Here is a 20261-nt window from a genome sequence, read left to right on the forward strand (position 1 = left end):
ATTCAGGCCAACAAAAGTGACAAATAGTTCTTTAGATTTTTTGTACGTTAATTTGGTGGCAAATACCTAAAGAAGTAAACCAATAATCAACTAAGATGAACTGTATCAATGTAGTAATCCAGTTCAATAAATCTTCAAGAACAGACTCAACAAAAGCTTTTCAGATCAAACCCTTAACAATCAAAGGTATCTAAATGTTAAACTGACGTGAAATTAAACACTACTTATGGCATCGAAATTAACAGTGAAATCCAGTAGGTACTTACCTATCACTTAAAACATATCAGTAACAGCAACGCTTGTTACATCAATTTCTTTACGCCGAAGAACCACTACTCAGCAACAGTGGAAGACCATCCTGAAAGTAGGTGCATCAACTTCGGTCTTCACTCATGCTCTTTCAACCCACCGAGTCATTCGTGATGAAATTCGGTTCGGGTAAAGAGAATGAGTCTCCTTCTCAGGATCAAAAGCTTCCTCGTCTTCTCTTTCTCAAACAGTGAGAATGAGTTCGTACACGCGCAAAATTTAGTGAACGTACCCCCACAAGCACACGTTGCTGCAGCTGGGAATCATCTGATGAAAAGCTTTTCAGCTGGTGGGTGTGGAAAAGCCGGTCGTCGGACTGTATGGTGGGTGGCTGGGTTTGGGTGGGAGCTTTAGAATGCAACCGCCAGCATATAGTAGGTACTGGATGCTGCTGTGGAGTCTGTTCTGAATTGTTCAGCTGGCGCGCCTAAATAGAAGAGGGTACTATTATCATCATCGTCAGCAGCAGCAGCAGCATAATCATCGGTGCCATCATCATCGAACAGTCACCTATAAAAGCATTTTCCATGCCAGAAAGGAGCTGCATTCGATTCGTGTCTGGCATAACGGTTGGTGCATCTCGGTGTTTCTTGCAAAACAAAAGATCTTATCAGCAATATTGTCACGGTGCAGTGAAATTTATAAATTCGGTCAAGTGAAAAATAAATCCCCAAAACGAAATTGATTGACGCGCTGCTCACTGCATCAATCGTTCGTTCTGTGTCGTTGGCGTCGTCATTGTTGTGCTAGATTGGATGATAGGATACCAGTTCCACTGCTGCTGCCAACATCCGATTGGGGTGGCGTGACGAGTGACGGTTGGTGGTAGTGATTGTTCCAGTTTCCGGTCCGTTCCACGCGACGCATACCACGACGACGACGACGACGACGACAACGAGGACAACAGGAGGTAGTGTCAACTAGTGGGTAACGAAGGGTGTTAAATCCTGTCCCAGGGGTAAGGGGGCATACAAGTGCCACACCGCAGCACCGTGCGAAAGCCATTCAATCGTGACACGTCGAAGCGGAAGGATTGTTCTGAAGATCTTCCCCGTGGAAATCAAACCTTAAAAAAAATCTAACAACCAAAGTGATCCGATCAAGTGACCAAGTGAAATTTATTGTATACTTTTCCATTAGCAAATCGAGTTAATTACTCATTTAAAAATTATCCTTTTTCGGTGCAGAGAACCCCTTTTTCGGTGTTGATAAAAAAAGGTATAAATCAACCGACTGTGGCGGAAGAAGCGAGGAAAGCAAGAGCAAGATAAACGTGAAACGTGAGCCAATTTTCGGACAGAGTGAATCAAGTGAATACTGACCGGGAAAGCCCGGAACGGTGATCGACGATAAACTGATTTTCCTCGGTGATATCGCGGAAAAAAGTGTTGGATTTCGGAAGGATTTCTCTGAGGACTTATTTGGTGAGTGGTTTTTGTATTCAGAATATTTTTTTGGGGGCTAGATAGATTGGTCTACAGTTTGTTCCATGTGATGGGGGTGTGAGATAGGATATTTTGCATTTGGTTGGTATGTGAAAAGATAAGATTTCCTTTTATTCATAGTACATGAAGCTAAGAAACTGAGAACATATCTAGGATGGCATACAGTTGATTTTAAAAGAATCCAGTTGAGAGTTTTTCTTAATACAAATTTATTTCTTCAATTAGTTCAATTCTGATACATGAATTAAAATTGGTAGCAGTAAAATGGACAGGCAGAGTGATAAGAAACTGAAATTAGTCTTATATTCAAGCTGAATAAACCACTTTTATTCAGCTTTCAATGCTAAGTCCCACCTGTTCGCTAATTCTGAAGTATGAATCGCATCATTATATATCATTACAGGGAAATTATCGAAGCTTTGTTTCAGACTCAACATACGAGTGCAACCTGGGATATTTTTCAGTGATTCAAAACGGTTGCAATGACTCAAACTGTTTAGAACAAAATCACAAAATTTAGAGAATTTCATGTACCGTAAAATGGGGTGACATTGAAGACTTAGAAAATATTTATTGATGCACATATCTTGAATATACAGAAAATGATGAATATATTTCTTAAACTCCTGGAGTAAAGTGTAAATAACATTAACAGGTGCTTTTATTTATATAGTGTTGTATAGTTAAGTGTCATAAATAGTAAAAACACGTTTATAAAAATGTTCACAGGCAAAGAAACGTTTGATTACACTGTTATGTGGATAGACGAAGGTTACACGCATTATTTAACAATACATACGAAGAACATTTTGATCATAACCAAGTGTACTCCTAATAGCTACGTTACATTTACAAATTTTAAGATATTTTAATAGAATTTTTGTTTTGGCCTAATGTACACCTCCACCACCCCTCGTCCAATAAGGTTTTACATTGGTATATCTTTAATTTCATATAAGAGCTATAATTTGCATTGAACAATTTTCATGACTGTCGTAAATATATCATTGCTAAATATATTCATATGCTTAAAATAGTTTTCCTTGCTAAAATTTGAATCTTGTAAGGTAGGGAACGAACAATTTTGATATTTTGGCCCAAAATATCCCACTCCCATTTACCGTAGTTTAAAAGATTCACTTATTTTTTGCTTCTCAATAGCAAAAAATTGACAACCGTGTGCTGTAAATTTTGATCTCACAACTCCTGACAGAATGCTGTTCCCGGGCAAAGGATTATTCCAAATTGATAACAAGTTCTGATACCCGGTTATCAAGATTTGATAACTGAACATGTTATCTTTGTGGTTGAAAACAGCCAACATAACAACAATTATAACAAAAGAATACTTCTGGAATATCACAAAAATAACTGATTTGGTTATCATTGAAAATGCCTTGATAATAAATCCTGTCCATGCCAATTTTTTCAACAAAATTCCAAATTATTTAATCGATTTGGTATTATAGCCTTACGCTGATAACTGAAATACGATTGGCAGTGTTTTTTTTTCTCACCATGTGGAAAATGATTTAGTGACTTGCAATCAATTTAATTGTTTGTAAGAAAATTTGAACATACTGAGAGGTAAGCACATATCATCGGTAAGAGACGTGTATTTAAGAAAATTTGCGAAAACCTCTATGAGCACCAGTGGGATACCTTACTTCTCAGTATGTTCAAACTTTTTCACGAACATGTGGATAATATTTGAAGTTTGTGGTTCCCGTTCTGATGGAGGAGGCTTATTCGATAGCCGAAATTAATGTTTTTATTGTGTCCTACCTTTTGACTATAGTTTTAGGATTTTTTTTCCTTGATTTGTTTTCCATCGATCTAGTTTTCCGTGCTGAGCACCAATGCTACCGACGTCAGCGAGGCAGCTCCCACACCTGGACCCTACCTATCGACCCATGAACTCATGAACCGGGGACCAACGGCTTTACTTCCTTTCCGAAGGAAGGCGTGATCATAGATGTTATGCCTCAGAACAATCCCGGCGGCACCGACTGGGATGGAACCCAGGCCTGCTGGGGTGAGTGGTAATCACGCTTATCACTACTCCAGCGGTGCCTCTTATAATTTAAAGAGTAATGTTTAGTGAACAAGAATCATTGAGCCTTATCAAATAAATTTTTAAGCATCAAAATTCACGACGAACAAAAATTTAAAAGTTTAAATTTTTTGAATTTTATTTTAAGAAATTTGAATAATTAAGGAATTTGATCCGCTGGATTTTCCCTGTGTGCCAAACGCTCTCTACATTCCTGTTCCGAAAATGCTTATATTTTATTATATTTGATGGTTTTTTCTTGAAAACCACGAACTACCATCTTGTATTCTTGAATGATGATATAAATTGAATATTATTTTTCTTAAATGGTGAGTAAGAATACAATTTTATTTTATTTTAGAAAATATATACATACAATAAAAGAAATACCTGATTGTATTAAAGTGATGGGTTCAATTAAGAAAGAAAGCAACTTACGAATCTTGAATGTAAAAGGGCCTAAGATTAATTTCATGATATTTTGGTATGTAAGCAAAAATGGTCGCTTTAAGGCCACCGAGCCCCTCATATCACATCACACCACTTATGATCGGGTTGTTGATGAAGATTTAAAAGTACACAGTAACCTCCACTTACGAACCAAACCGAAGGTTTGTAAATCGAATCGGTGCATAAAAAAAGACTCGTGTAGGAAACAAAAATCTAAGTCTGACGCCATTTTAAAATCCAAGATGGCAGCTTCACAACATCTAGATAGAGCAGAGCGAAGTTCAAGGCACGCCTACACAAACCAACATATCAATCGTGTAGGGGAAGTCTTCACTTACTCGATGGTTATGTCGATTTGCCAGGGCCAGCCATGACTTTCGAGAAATCATCGAGAGAAGTAATTGTTGACAAAAGCTGTTACGCCCTCATTCCAGCTCTTTATAGATATGGGTATTTTTAGAATCAGAGTGACGTGAACACGCTATTCTGAATCTAACCAGTGGCTGGGTGGATGGCACCCATTCTTGTATCCAGTAAGGAGTTGTCGAAATCTGGGTAAACTTGTTTTGTTATGATGAGTAGAATCTACCCAGATTCTGGGTAAATTGTTGTAATCGAAATTTTCAAAAAAAAAATGCCACATGTATGAAAGGGAGATTGTTGCGCTGCCAGTGAAAGTTTGAATGCTCAAAATATATAAATATGAAAATTTATAGATATGGAACTGTTTTCATGGCTAATGCTACCAGCAGCTATAGTTAGTAAGTATATTGTTAGTTTCTGGACTTTAAACATTCTCCTAATTCTAGGTTATCGAGATATTCTGTGACGCTTTTCTCTATGCCAAATGTTTTTTCTTGTTCCTAATTTAAAGAACTCATTTAAAATCAAATCTCAATAAATGAGCATTTGAAACGGTACAGTTTTGTGGGTATTTCAATGTCGTATTCCGTAGTTATATATTTTTACTACAATACTATCTCAACAATCAATATAACAGGCTAGAGGAGCTAGCCGGGTGAGGTTATGTTTGATAGTGCTACTGCAGCGGTCATATCAACTAATTTCTATTAAAATGGGTAAAGTTTACCCTGTTATCAAATGTCAACATCTGAGTAACAGTTACCCAGTTTCTGTCGCAGGTACTTTTACACAGATTTGGGTAAATGTATGTTTACCCATTTTTGGGTAGGTTCACTTTTGACCGATCTGGGATGATTCTACCCAAATTTGGGTAGTTTTGAAATAGCGTGTAGGAACCGAAAATTCAGGTCTGTGTGTATGTATTCACTCTAACCCCCACTGGCCGGCAGTGTTATCAAGGAAGAACTCTCTACAATGTCACATTTATGGTCATTGTAGGCAACTTAAGTCCGGGAGTTAGAAGGTGATAGCTCTATTGCACCCATTCCGAGGCTACCTTCACTCACAATAAGTCCCGTATGTACCTATGCATCACCGTTATCAAATGGATATTGGATTGAAAATGGATTTCAAACCTAGCGCGTATTTAATTTAATTTTGATATTTAATTTATAAAGAATAACTGGCCCGTTCTCACCATATTCAGCCGTTCTGCCACCGTTGATTTGTTCTTTTCGAATCCCTTGGATTTTTTTTTCTAACGTTTCGTATTTCATTCCATGCTTCACCGACAATCGTAGATCCGTTGGTCGGTTCTGACATGATTCCGCCTTTTCCGGGTACACTGGAGTCGCTTTTTACGCGGGGGATACTGCCGTATTTCTTGTTTTCCGAGGGAGATAAATCCGCACTAATTTCCGTTCCTGGATTTGACTCCTTCCTGGTTGGTGTGATCGGTTTCATATTCACCATCTGTCACTGTATTGCCATGGTCATCTGAGACGAGGCTCACGTCCAAAGTCGCTGGTTCACCGCTCCTTACATCATGGTGCGAAAAGAGAATGAAAGGAATACGAAAGGGATCAGTTTCAAAAAGTGATAGTTTCATCAGATTTCCCATCTAACCATTCTCAAGCAAAGTACTCATATGGCCGTCAGAATGGTTCATCGGTTGCGAAGTGAAGTATTCCTAAAAGTTATGCGTTATATTTCTCAATGTTTCAATTTTATCCTAACGTTACCTCACTGTTATATCACAGACATACAGACACAACACATTCAACATTTCTCATTGTAAACCCTACCGCCATCTGTCGTATACACTGTGATGGATGATTGATTATGTGCACCACAAGTGGTGGTACTACCAACTAATAAACATTTAAATTTGCCGTTAAAAGCGATTTCAATTAACATTTTAAGAGTGTTATATCTGCTTTCCGGTGATCATACCTTCACTATCGCAACTTCGGGTAATCCGCGAAAGTACTTGTATTTATCTGAGGCACTTTTGATCTTTTTTTTTTTTTTTTTTTTTTTTTTTTCAGTTTAAATGATCTTTATTTCTTGTGTTTGTGTGGTTTACATGTTTGAATTTTTTTCAAGTGACACAGATGCGTCTTTTCAACTTTAGTACAGTGAGATTTAATTATTATTTACAGTTTCTAGTCCTATCAGGCCTATTTTAAAGTATGACCACCTTGGTGGGATTGGTATGATTTGAATTGGAAAAAGGAGTCTACTTATAACTACTATTTACAACTACAACTAACCTACAACTACTATGTACACCTAACCTACTATATACAAATTGCTTATCAAAGCATGTTCTGATAAATTACATTTTTGTGCAAATTTAGTCATAATTTCGTTAATTTTGGAATCTATTTTGGCAATGCCTGCCTCGTCATGTAAATTTGTTATTCTAGTGTCGAAAGGACGATCAAGAACCATCCTCAGCACTCTATTCTGAGCGACCTGAATTTTGTTCCTGTGAGTCTGTGCACATGATTCCCACACCGGAGCTGCGTAGAGGATCGCAGGTGCTATGATTTGTTTGTAGACGGCCAGTTTGTTCACCCTTGAGAGGCGGGATCTGCGGCAAATCAGCGGATACAGACACCTAACCAAGGTAGAACACTTGACTACAGTTTTCTCTACATGCGAACGGAAGAGGAGCTTTTCATCGATCAACATCCCGAGATAGGTTACTTCAGCGGACCACTCAACCCTTGTGCCATCCATGGTTACAGTACAAGGAGGGAGCCGGTTTTAGTTTCGGCGATTGCCGATGGAGGAACATGATTGCTTGTGTTTTGGAGGGATTGATTTTAATTTTCCACGTGGTGGCATAATCAGCAAAGGCGTTAAGGCATCGTTGAAGTTTGTTCGTTATTTCGCGAGGCATCCTTCCTTTGACGGCTATTGCGGTATCATCTGCGAACAGGAAGAACACGCAACCGTCTCCAAGGGGAGGAATGTCGGAAGTATAAATGCTGTAAAGCAAGGGGCCCAGCAGACTGCCTTGCGGCACTCCTGCTGGGATGGAAAACGTGTCGGAAAGACAACCATTCAACGATACCTTAAACGACCTTTGCTGAAGGTAGTTACGGATGATTTTAACCAGATGTAATGGGAAGTTGAAGTTACAAAGCTTGTACACAAGTCCGTCATGCCAAACATTGTCAAACGCCTTTTCAACGTCTAACAAGGCCATGGCTGTGGACTTGGATACAGCTTTGTTACTTCGGATGTTATTCATCACGTACTAGCTGATGATTGGTGGAGTGCCCCTTTCTGAATCCAAACTGTTCCGGAAGGAGAATGTTGTTTTCCTCGACAAACTTGAGCAAACGATTGAGAATGAGTTTCTCGAACAATTTGCTCAGCGCTGAAAGGAGGCTGATTGGTCTGTAGCTTGAAGGCAATGTTGGATCCTTACCGGGTTTGCGGATTGGTATGATTTTTGCTACTTTCCAGATACTTGGAAAGTAGTGCAGTTCCAAACATCTGTTGAAGATAGCGGTTAGAAGAGACTGCACTTTCATGCTGAGTCTCTTCAAGATCAAGTTGAATATACCGTCAAACCCGGGAGCCTTCATGTTCTTGGTGCATTTCAGCGCTGAGCAAATTTGTTGTACTGTAATCATATCCGCCGGAGGCACGACACAAGGGGAGGCATCTAGGTTTTGAACGCATTGCGCAACCTGATCTTCGAGCGGACTTTGGATATTCGAGCCAAGCAAATGCGATGAAGCGACATGCTCGCCGATCGCATTTGCTTTCTCCTGTGGGGTGATTAAAAGCCGATCGTCATCATTTTCGACTCTGAGAGGTGGAATGGGTTTGGGATGAGTTTTCAGGACCTTGGCTACCTTCCAGAATGGTCTGGAGCGGTCGTCCAGATTCTGGACAACACGCCCGAAACTTTCATTTCGGAGTGAGTCCATTCTGGAAGCAATCTGTCTGTTCAGATCAGCCATTTCACGTTTTTTGCCCAGATCTCCAGTCCTCTGAAACTGGCGTCTACGAACATTTCTCAGGCGAATCAAAAGTTGGGTGTGGGAATCAATGGCAATAAACTTACCCCTCACAGGAACTCGTCGGACGCACGCCTCGTCAGCCACGGTTATGGCTTGGTGGAGTCCCTCCAACGCTCGGTCGATGTCCTCCACGGTGTCAAGCGGCGGGTTGTCGATGATGTGCCTGTCTACCACGCGTCCAAACTGGGCCCAGTTAACGCGATGGTAGTCCTTGCGCAGGCTTGAAGCAGGAGCCACGTTGCAGCCCAGTTCAGCCACCACCGGTTGGTGGTCGGAGCTGAGTTCGTTCAAGGCTACCGGCGTGGATAAGCCGATATTTGTCAGGAACAGGTCTAGCGTCGATGGGTTGCCCGCCGGTGAGATGAATGTTGGTTCATCCGAAAACCAAACGGAATACAGCCCATGCTGTGAGTGGTCGAACAGGAGACGACCGTTCTGGTTCTGCTGGTAGTTCCGTCAGGCCTCATGGCGAGCATTCAGATCTCCTCCAACTACGAAGCGGGAACCGGTACGGGTGATGGTGGTCAGGTCCTTCTTGAATTTAGCCGCTAGTCCACTGCTGGCGGCACACTGTCGAGGGCAGTAGACGGCGATGAACTGGACGTATCCAGTCGACGACTCCACCTCCACACCAAGGGCCTCGATGATAGAGGTGCGGATATGGGACAGAGTGTGGTATTTTATTCCTTTCTTGACGACGACCGCAACACCACCCCCCCTGGAGCTGGTGCGATCAAGCCGGATAATGTTGTGGTCAGGCAACCAGAAGCTGTCGCCGGACTTTAGATGGGTCTCGGTTAGAAGGCCCACGTCGATGCTGTGCTTGCGGAGGAAGTCGGCAAGCTCAATCCTTTTTGCTCTTACGGAGCAAGCATTCCAGGTGACGATAGTTAGCGGTTTAGACGCCATACTGGATGATGAACTTACCGAGCACTTGGATCTGTTCGGGCTTATTGCGGCACTTACGAAGAGCACCGGACATGTTGACGAAAATTTCCATCAGTTCATCCGCTGAGAACAGATCGGGGTTGTTGTTTTGCGCTGTTGGTTGTCTCCAGAATCCAGGGGGGGATGGAGAGCTTTGACCAGCAGAATCACCGGAAGCTTCTTGAGGGGGGGCGGGTTGCACCCGCGAATTCGCTTGCCTTTGCTGGGGAGCACGAAGAGGCGGAAAATCCTCCGTCCTGAATGATGGGGTTTTGTCCTTCTTGCGTCCTGGTTGATTGTTGCTTGACGCCAGCTTTCGGATGCGTTTGAAGTCCTCGCGTTTGGAGCACTGTCTGTCAGAGCCTTGATGTGCACCACCACAGTTAGCGCATTTTATCGCCACGGCTCCATCCGCAGGGCAGTTGGAAGTGGCGTGTTCTTGAGCGCAGTTGCTGCAGCGTGGCTTGATGTTGCAGTTGCGGGTACCGTGTCCAAAATTGAGGCACCTCTGACACTGGGCACTTTTGATCTAACTGCAATCATTCTTTTATACTCGAAATGTGTGACACGACCGAATTGGCACAACGACGCCCTATACGCTCTCTGACCAAAGCGCAGGAGGAACCGTAAATTCTTGTTTGACGCCATTTTGTAGTCCAAAATGGCGGCTTCCGGTTAAAGGAAAACTAGGAAATTTTGTCAAATACCCCACAGCATGGAAATTTTTGGAATCGGGATAACCTGTAGGGAGTGGAAATCTATGTCTGATGCCATTTTTGACGTAGGACTACGTCTTTGATTTCTATATGGGGGTACACTTTGTGAAAACCGAAAATGGAACATGTAACAAATTAAGAAAGATTTTAAACGTTAATAACTCAGCTTCCCCTGGTCCAATTTCAATAATTTTATCACCAATCGATCAGAAATATGGCTCGCATTGATAACAATGCTTCCGAATGTTGATTTTAAACAAGAAACTATTGAAAAACTGGTAAATATTCAGCATTGTCCAAAAGCGTTGAATTAACTAACAAATCCACCAATTACCTACATGCATATTCTACTTCCCCAGCACAGTCGTCAGAGAGTAGTAAGTAGACGAAACAAGTCGAAGTGGCATTCGCCTCCGATCCTCGGGTGCGTGCAAATAGGGAGGATGGAATTGCGTAATATTTAGCACACTCATCGCCATGTTCAGAACCAAACGCAAATTCTTCGAGATAACCACCATCCGTCGTCTGGCTCACCGTGGCGGTGTCTGACGTATCTCCGGTTTGATTTACGAGGTGTGCTGAAGGTGTTCCTGAAAAATGAGATCTGTGATGCTGTCACCTACACTAAACACGCCAAGCGTAAGCGGCCATGGATGTCATCTACGTTTTTGAAGTGACAGTGACGCACTCTGTTTGGTTTCAGAGGTTAAATCATCACCAACATTGGAAACAAAACGACTCTTTTCAGGGCCACCAAGCTTATTACAGTAAAGAGTAGGAATAATATTCATCTGCTTGTTTGTCCATATTCAGAACCACCGACCACACAAAATGCTCATGTAATCAAACTGGAAGCAGGGATACAAATTGTTTTGATCAACCTTGATCAACTTTGAATCGCCACGACCGGATATTTTCGATGGAAGAAGCAACAATCTAGCATCTTATTCGACGAAGACGGCAGGAAACATTTCTGGATCAACAATAGAATAGGGCCCATCAGCATTTATAAACAAACCGTTCCAAAGCCTCACAAATCGAAGGCCGCTCACACAAACCAACACCAACATCTTGTAGGTAGAAGTTTCCCCTATCCGATGATGGTGTTGGTTTGTGTGGGTGGCCTTCGCTTTGTGAGTAAAGGGCTTTGGAACGGTTTGTTTACAAATGCTGATGGGCTCTTTTATATTGTTGATCCAGATTTGTGAAGCCGAGTTATTTACGAAAGAGAGTGTCGATGAAGAGAATCGATCAATGTAGATAGGACCTATTGAAAAGTGACGCGAGATTTGTTTTCCGTGCTGAGCTCCAATGCTACCGACGCCAGGGAGGCAGCTCCCAGAGATGTTAAGCCTTAGAACATGCCGATGGCGCCGACTGAGATTGTAACTAGGCCTGCTGGGGTGAGAGGTTATCACGCTAACCACCGGCGCCGATATCTATCACGGCGAATTTGAACGACCCAAATTTGAGTTTAGTTATCTCAGAAATAAGTGCAGGAACTCAGCGATGAGTAAATATTCTTCATGTTTTCCCAGGTTTTTCCAGGATTTTCTAGGGAAAAATTCCCGAATTTGAGAAAAGTAAAGATTGGATTCACTCAGTCTATTGGTACTACTTCGAGACTGAATAAAATTTTCGTCAATTTCCTCATTTTCTGGCAGATTTTTTAGGTTTTCCACAGGAAATCATGAGACAAATTTACTCATCGCTGAGTTCCTACACTTTTGGCGATTATGAGTGAACTAAACTCAAATTTGGGGCGTTCTAATTCGCCGTGTACGCAAAAGGAAAATAGCCAGTGTCGCTACTTGATAGCAAACTACTCATAATGGGAGGAGTCTTTGTAGCTTTTATACCACTTGGTTGCACATCATTCTGCTTTAACCTAAAAAGATATAAAGCAGCGCTGCTGTCTGGTATCAGCTTATTTTCGCTTCGGACGGCGTGGTCAGCAATAGCAGCAGTAGGTCGTGGCTGGTCGTGGCAAAGGAGGTGCCAGTCGTCATAGCAAATTCTTCGAGATAACCACCATCCGTCGTCTGGCTCGCCGTGGCAGTGTCTGACGTATCTCCGGTCTGATCTACGAGGTGTGCTGAAGGTGTTCGTGGAAAATGAGGTCCGTGATGTTGTCACCTACACTAAACACGCCAAGCGTAAGTGGCCATGGATGTCCTCTTCAATAAAACGGCCCTTTTCAGGGCCATCAAGCTTACATCAGTAAAGAGTAGGAATAGAATTTATCTATGCTTGTTTGTGCATATTCAGAACCACAAGCCCCCAACCCAACAAACATTGCAAGCTGAGTAACAGTTTATTCAGGCACAAATATACTTCTTAAGCTAAAAAATAGCTTATTCAGCTCAAATTGTTTGTTGGGAACGACCACACAAGCTTGGAAGCAGGGGTGCAAGTGATTTTGATTGATTCTCGTAATCAACTTTCTTTTTGAAAAAGATTACTACAAATTTGGATCGCCTACAATTCAAAAACGAAAAGAGTTGAGATAATAGATATTTCAGGCACAACATTTGATAACGGCACAAAAGCATTTGTAAACAAAACTTCTAAGGCCCTTTACACGCGAACCAAAGTACGCCCACGCAAACCAACAACATCATCACTTAGGGGCAACTATCACCTTTCCGTAAGTGGTATTGGTTTGCGTGGGCGTACTTTAGTTCGCGTGTAAAGGGCCTTAGAATATTTGTTTACAAATGCTTTTGTGCCGTTTTCAAATGTTATGCCTGATTTGATCAATTAAAAGAACTTAATGCTCTTCACATTTATTCCGTCCACTAGCGGTCCTACGTCAAGCTTCCGTTCGTGCCCCTAGGCACAGACCCTTCTACTTTTATATCCATGATGGCAGCTTCCGGCTACAGAAAAGTGAAAAATACTCATGATTCTCCCTTTAAAAAGATACGAAAAAGAAATCAAAATGTCATCAGATATTGCTTTTCGGTCTCTAAACTTCATCTCTGCTTCAAAAATTCCCATATTTTGGGGTATTGGACAGTATTTTCAGGTTTTTCTCTAGCCGGATTCCGCCATATTAGATTTCAAAATGGCGTCAGACATGTCACCAGGGTTGGCCGGCGCCGGTAGTGTAGTGGTAAGCGTGACTGTTTTCTCACCCCAATGGATCTGGGTTCAATCCCAGCCGAGGTCGGTGGGATTTTTCTGAAGCATAAAAATCTCTGGTCTTCCTTCGAAAGGGAAGTAAAGCCGTTGGTCCCGGCCCATGTGTGTTGAATGGGTGCGATATCTTAAGCAGGTGTGAAAGCTGCCTTCCTGCACATTCGATTGCCGTCAATCGATGGCAATCGATGTCCGTCGGTGATTGGCACTAGATTGCGGAACAGAGACCGACGATAGATAAAGGAAAGAAGATGTCACCAGGGTTCCAAAATTCCCATATTGTGAAGTATTTGACAGTATTTTTCAGTTTTCCTGTATCTGGAAGCCACCAGCATGGATTTAAAAATGGTCCCTACACATAACCCTAGATCCAAAAAGACTCATTTCGTGAGGTATTTCTGGTTATTTGGAATTTGCTTCTTCAAAAAAACCTCGTTATTTGGGATTTACTTCGTAAAAAAGTGACAACTGCTTAAAATAAAAAAGAATTCGTAAACGGAGGTTTTAGTAATATTGAAGATAATATTTTCAATCTTTTGATCTACACACTTAGAAATATCTAATCTTACACATGACGGAATCCATCTTTGACGTAAGGGATGCCACTTAAACAAACATGTTATGTAAAATTAAGTGCACCAAGACTGAAAAGTTCGGTACTCGACGAAAAATAAGTTTGATTGAGCTGAATTTCACGTCTATTTTGACTCAATTTTATGTCAAAATTGATGCTGGTATATGCCAGTCTCAGAGCACCTAAATGTTTCTAAGTTTGAAGGAATCGGAGTTGGCATAATAACACCGACTCCGATTTTTTAGTCCGTAAAATTCCCTCTGACTAATCAACTATCGATGATTAATACTTATACCACAGACAAACATACATAACACTCACCATTACATTCTTCGCAAATAAGGTTTTAGTTGGGAATGTGCTTGTATTTGTCATGATGGCGCCACTGAAGCGTTTAGCAAGCCACTACATATCGAACTTATCAGTGATGCCAGTGACAGGAGACATACACAGTAATTTTCCGATTTTGCCAGCCCCTTTTTTGAAATTGTTTTCTAATGCTCTGCGAAACCCATGCGCTTTTTCAGTGGTCTTATTGGACCAAAGTATACCTTAAGCACCCATCTTGAAGATGCATGAGAATGATTTGTAATTACGATTTTATGAAATTATTTAATGATAAAAGTCTAATGCGCGGAGGGGTTGACAAAATCGGGTCATTACTGCACACCATACTAATCTAAAGAATATAGAAAAAAAAATTGTTGAATATTACACCCAAACAGTCGATTGGTCATTCCGCTTGTTGTGTAATATTACGCTGTACGATGTACACAGAATTTGTGAACAAATCATGAATAACATCGGTTGGTACATATTGTTTGCTTTGTACTCATTAAAGGGATGAGCGGTGGTAGAAAGGGCACTCAGCATTACCACGTTTAAAAACTTGTTTCCAGCAAAAAATCACACTTAACAATCAAAACGAAGCCACAAAAAAGACTAAGCTTCTGTGAATTTCTCCTGCAGATCCATATTTCTGCAAAATTCAATCAATTCTATAGATCTACGAAAAATTTCGTAGAACCGACATCATTGACTTACATCTGTTTTGCTTTTATTCAACACAGCTGACGCGTTGACAGAACGAGGGAAAAGCAACTAATGAAAACATAGCATGAACGAGGGATGCTCCGATTGCAAAACAATGCTTCGGAATGTGCATGATAGAGGGTGCTAGTGTGCATGCAAAATACGCTTGACGATATTTTTTGAAGAATTTTCTTCTAAGAGTTATGTCTGTTTGTCTGTGCTTATACCATTTAGGTAACTCTAAGACTAGAAGGTCCCGAAGAAACGTGCTCAACTTTTTGGCTCAGCTCTTGAACTCTCTTCGGTCCCAAGCTAATCTATGCACCTCTCGAAACACAGGAAAATCCAAGAACCTCTTATTTTATCTGTCAAACTTTCATAGACAATCAAAACAAACATAGTGTAGTACTAGAATTTCGACTAGAATGGGGTACGTAAGTCGATTTGTTTGGGAGCAATAGGCTAGTCAAGTAGTGAGCCAATTTAAAATCGTTAGTTTCCACCGGTTGGTAATACTGTGCCTAGGTGACTAGGCTATCTGAGACCCGATGGCGATGAGATGAATTAATTATATCTGCTCTGCCGCATCACCCAGTAAGCAGTTTTGCAGACTGTCTTGATCTGCAGACTCTCTTGGATTATTTTCTGATACACAATAAACTGCATGACATAATCGAAGGAAACCCACACAACTCAAAAAATCAGTGTAAATTTTCGTTACTGATGGTGCACATAAATGGAACGTGATGTGAAAAATCCAAAAAATCTATAAACAGGAACGGCCGAAAATCACGGCTGATTTAATTTTCGCTGATCTTAAGAGTGGAAAAATCACAAATCAGAAAATCAAAACTGATTTTAACTTTAGCTGATTTTGAGGTAACAAAATCACCGAACGGAAAATCAATAGCTTGGTATTACAGCCCAAGTAACATTGCAAGTTTTATTGAGGTTTTAAAGCATGCTACAAGTCTAAATCATGGTCTCCAGAACCCTCATAAAACCAAAATTGTTACTTGGGAGTCAAAGTAAGAAACTGACATCCACTGCCATTTTAGAAGCCAAGATCTTCTTTCCTTTATTAAACGTCGGTATCTGTTCCGCAATCCAGTGCCCATCACTGACGGACATCGATTGCCATCCATTGACTATGACATTGTATCTATGAAATGGGCTCAATGAGTAGAAGTGGAAAGTCGTCATCCACCGCCTTTTGGGAATCCAATATGGCGGCCTTCGGACATCGTAGGTATATGCATATATGGGTATCTAGGGAATGGGATCGATGAGTAGAAGTGAAAAATTGACATCCGCCGCCATTTCAGAATCAAGAAAATCAACATACGCCGCCATTTTTGATTCCAAGATGGTGGACCAAAATCCAATATGGCGGCCTCCAGACAGCGAATATGCATCCAAACCCATACAATATGGGTATCTATGGAATGGGTTCGATGATTAGATGCGGACAATCGATGCCTGCCGCTATTCTTAAGGTGAAAATGTAAAACGTGATATATATCAAGACAACACGTCAGGAATTTTACTTTCGTATTTAATTTTCTTTTGCGATAGAAAAGAGTATTCATAAATGATTCAAAATGAAAGAGCAGAGTTCATTCACAATAAAAAAAAATGCATTTAAAATTCAAATGTTTCACTCAGCATCAACAGGATTAAATTTAGGCTTGTTGCTGATTGATGAGCGAAGCCGCGATTTGAAACCGACAATAATCTCCACGGGAGAGAACTACAAACCAAAACTGTATCTGTTCATCAGTCACCTACCGCTTCAAGAGAAAAGCGAAAGAGTGCCCTTTACACTTACGCCTTTATCCGTTCATTCTATGGAATGCACAAATCCAAGCCGATACCGAACAAACTCGGGCACTGAGTGAGTGCCGCTCGAGTTTCAGGTGGTTTGAATCACTGATTGACTGAGACAATGGTTGAGCAAGATTTAACTGGTTATTATGTACGGATATACGGAGACACGACAAAGAGAGAGAAAGAGAGTTTTTTCTCTCTGCCTGCCGCAGTCCGCATTCTGTTTTATTGGTGAAGCTTATTGGTTTTATTCTTACTGATGCAGATTTTGCTGTCTTCACCCACTAAGCAATGCTCACCTAAATTTTGCTGCGTGGAGGCGAAACATTTTGCAACAAATGGACTATTTTGCGCTAACTAGGCATCTTGAGGGCAGTGAGGGAAAGATGGACACATTCTGTTTTAATCCGAAAAATAGTGTTGCAACCTTGCCGACGTGATACTGAATCTATTTGCAGGTTCAACAGTCACCCCTTTGCTCGCTTACTAATCAGTTGTTTTATTTCCCTTGCCCCTTTATCAACGTACCCAGGTACAACTGCTTCAGCGAACAGGTAGACTCACTCTGACTCAATTTGTCTCTATCAACACACTCTGACTCAGACCTCGAGTTAGATGCATGGTGAATCAGAACAACTAAGCTCAATGACTGAAAGCGAGAAAGTCTGGTTGGATGAACACATTCTCAGCATTTGTCTGTTCTCCCGCTGAGGCTGTGAACCATTTGCCGAGTTAAAATTAACTCGTGGTTAAAAGTGACATTTCGAAAGTTATTTTCTATGTTCGAAAATCCCTGTGCTGTCGATCGACCGGTTTTCGAGCCACGGTTGTCAAAATTTAACTTCTTGTTTGTCAGAAATAACCATGCTCAGATAGCAGGGTTAATCGATGACTTTCCATCTGTCAAATTTTAACCAAAAGTTAAAATAATCCACCAAATGGTTCAGAGCCTGAGTTGAGTCGGAATATTTTTGTTATTACCTCTGTCCTATTCGTAGTGAGAGCCTGGTTGAAAAATGAACATTGTGAGTTGTATCTCTCAAATACTGGTACTGGTTTTCATTGATGCGAACATTTTCAACATTGAATTTAAGGACCATTAGGTCCTGTATACCCTTGTCACCTAAACGTTGGCACGTTAAATGCATATTCGCTGTTTAGAGGCCGCCATATTGGATTTTGGTCTGCCATATTGAATTCCAAAATGGCATTGGGTGTTAATTTTTCGCTAATACTCATCAAGCCCATTCCGTAGGTACCCATATAGCGTGGGTTTAGATGCATATTCCCTGTCCGGAGGCCGCCATATTGGATTTTGCTCCGCCATCTATGATTTTTGAGAGTTGAAATCCACCAATTTAACTTCATCCAGAATGTGGACTTGAATTTCGGAATGTCCCAGACCCTACAATTTAACATATCTTATAATCTTATGATTTTCGATGATTTTGATCTCGGTTGATATTGATTCTGGTTGATTTTGGGAATCGAAAATCAAAGCTGATATTGGTCGAAAATCACGGGTGATTTTCGTGGTGATGATGGCTTGTGATATTGGTGCCTGTGATTTTTGGTTATATTGATCTTGAAACATAGTTGATTTTGATATTCAGATCTTTATTTTAGCCAACACTACAAGTTTGCAAATATTGCATGCAACCATCCAATGTAGTTAGCAAAATTTCTTGCAATTAGCTAGGTAAGGTGAAAAGGAAGTTTACATGCATGAATTTTTGCATGGATAAGGATAGATGTTTACATCACCATTAAGATTCAGATTTTTTCTGCTCATATTATTCCTTGTTACGTTTTACGCCTTGTTGATAATGAAAAGGCTCTGGTCGTTTTGCAACAAGAATGATCTTTAAACATGGATAAATTGGGCAAGTCTTCTATGTCAGCGCTTCTCAATCTGCAATGTTAATTTTTTCAAACTTCGCTTGAGCTTTAATTTTGTGTACTATATTTCTTTCAACTGAAACTGTTGCGTGTGGCACATCTTAAATTGATAACTTCGTTGTCGAGCGAACACAATTAATCCACTCCATTAATTCCCCTAAGTGAACACTTGTTTTCTGCCACTGCAAAAGCATTTCACCGAACCAACCCAGCAATTATAGCGTCAAATCACGTTCACACTCACTTCCTGAGCAAGTTAACAGACAGCCACTTTTCCTCATTCAAACTGCTTCAAAACGGCCTCCAAAAACGGGTGTATCCATCCGGAGCAACATAATTGTTCTAATAAATTTCCATCGCCCAAAGGAACTACGCCTTCCTGCATTAGCCACACAATGAATGAAAGGAAGAATGCTCTGACCTGCCTTAAATAATGATAGTGCCATTTTTCTTCGCTTTTCGGGGGCACAATTAAGATACTTGGCTTGTATTTCTTGAAAGGGGAAATTTTTGGACCTAACAATAGACTTGCTGAAAAAGTATACCAAGTTCTCTCTTCCGTTCGTCGTCGGGTTAAAACAACATGCTTCCTTAAGACGGGAACGGGAGCAAAATGGAAAAGATTCCCTCGGAATGCTGATGCACGCAGAACAGTTACAGAAAGTAGAGCAAGCAAAACTTCGGTTGTTTCCGTTGGTTTTTTGTTTTCAACTTTTTGGTCTGTACATTTGAGAAGCGGGTGGAAGTTTATTTTTGGTTTTTCTTTAAACCACCGACTTTTTTTAAAACTGCTCAGCAAATAAAATCCGTTTTTTTAAAGCTTCGTGTTTTAAGTTCTGATAATGGTTTCTTATGTACACACTTAGAAATTATCACCGAGTTCGATAAAACTGCGGAACATGTCCGGTGTGACAAATGTGGTCCTGATTAGTGGATATGACCACCAATGATGATTTCAGCAAATACAATCAGTTTTAAATGTGTTATAAACATGTATTTAAGTTATTGCATGAATTATAACTAAAAGCTAACAATAACCTAGTTTTCAGTGGAGTATCGAAGTTTTGTTCTATGTTATTCTAACAAAGGCATCGTGATACACAATGGGACTCAGCTGCGAACGACCGGCCGGGTTACGGATAACTAAGTGGCGATTATGGCCAATCTGGCAGTGATGGTTAGTCGCAAATACTTGAATAAGCAACCCCGGACAAGCAGTGAGAGTGATCCAGGATGTGGGGGGGGGAGGGATTTGACAGTGGGTCCTGTAAAATTTCTATAACATATCACAATATCCGATAGGTGCTACGCCAGTTCGAGTTAGTGCCGTTTTAAGCACTTTAGCCCAACGGTTCTCAAAAAAATTTCGATTGCGGCTCACTTTTACATATTTTACAAGCTCGCAACCCACCAATATTAAATGCAGATATTCTAAGGCCAAAATGGTCTTAAAAACTCCAAAATGGATTTAAAACGCCAAAA

At 40.9% G+C, this 20261-nt stretch overlaps 1 protein-coding gene across 1 annotated transcript in view; it reads left to right on the plus strand.

Moving 5' to 3' along the window:
- Positions 1-1629: 1629 nt before the first annotated feature.
- The window catches only part of Scp2 (Sarcoplasmic calcium-binding protein 2), a 225486-nt gene continuing 206854 nt past the window's right edge, over positions 1630-20261 (plus strand). Inside the window, exon 1 of the mRNA XM_065225372.1 lies at positions 1630-1733. The gene's annotated coding sequence lies outside the window, so the exon portion shown is untranslated. The remainder of the gene's footprint in view (positions 1734-20261) is intronic.

Source organism: Ochlerotatus camptorhynchus, unplaced genomic scaffold (assembly GCF_037179485.1).
Source record: "Ochlerotatus camptorhynchus isolate MF236.1 unplaced genomic scaffold, CSIRO-AGI_Acam_v1.1 ptg000228l, whole genome shotgun sequence".
Taxonomy (NCBI): Eukaryota; Metazoa; Arthropoda; class Insecta; order Diptera; family Culicidae; genus Ochlerotatus; species Ochlerotatus camptorhynchus.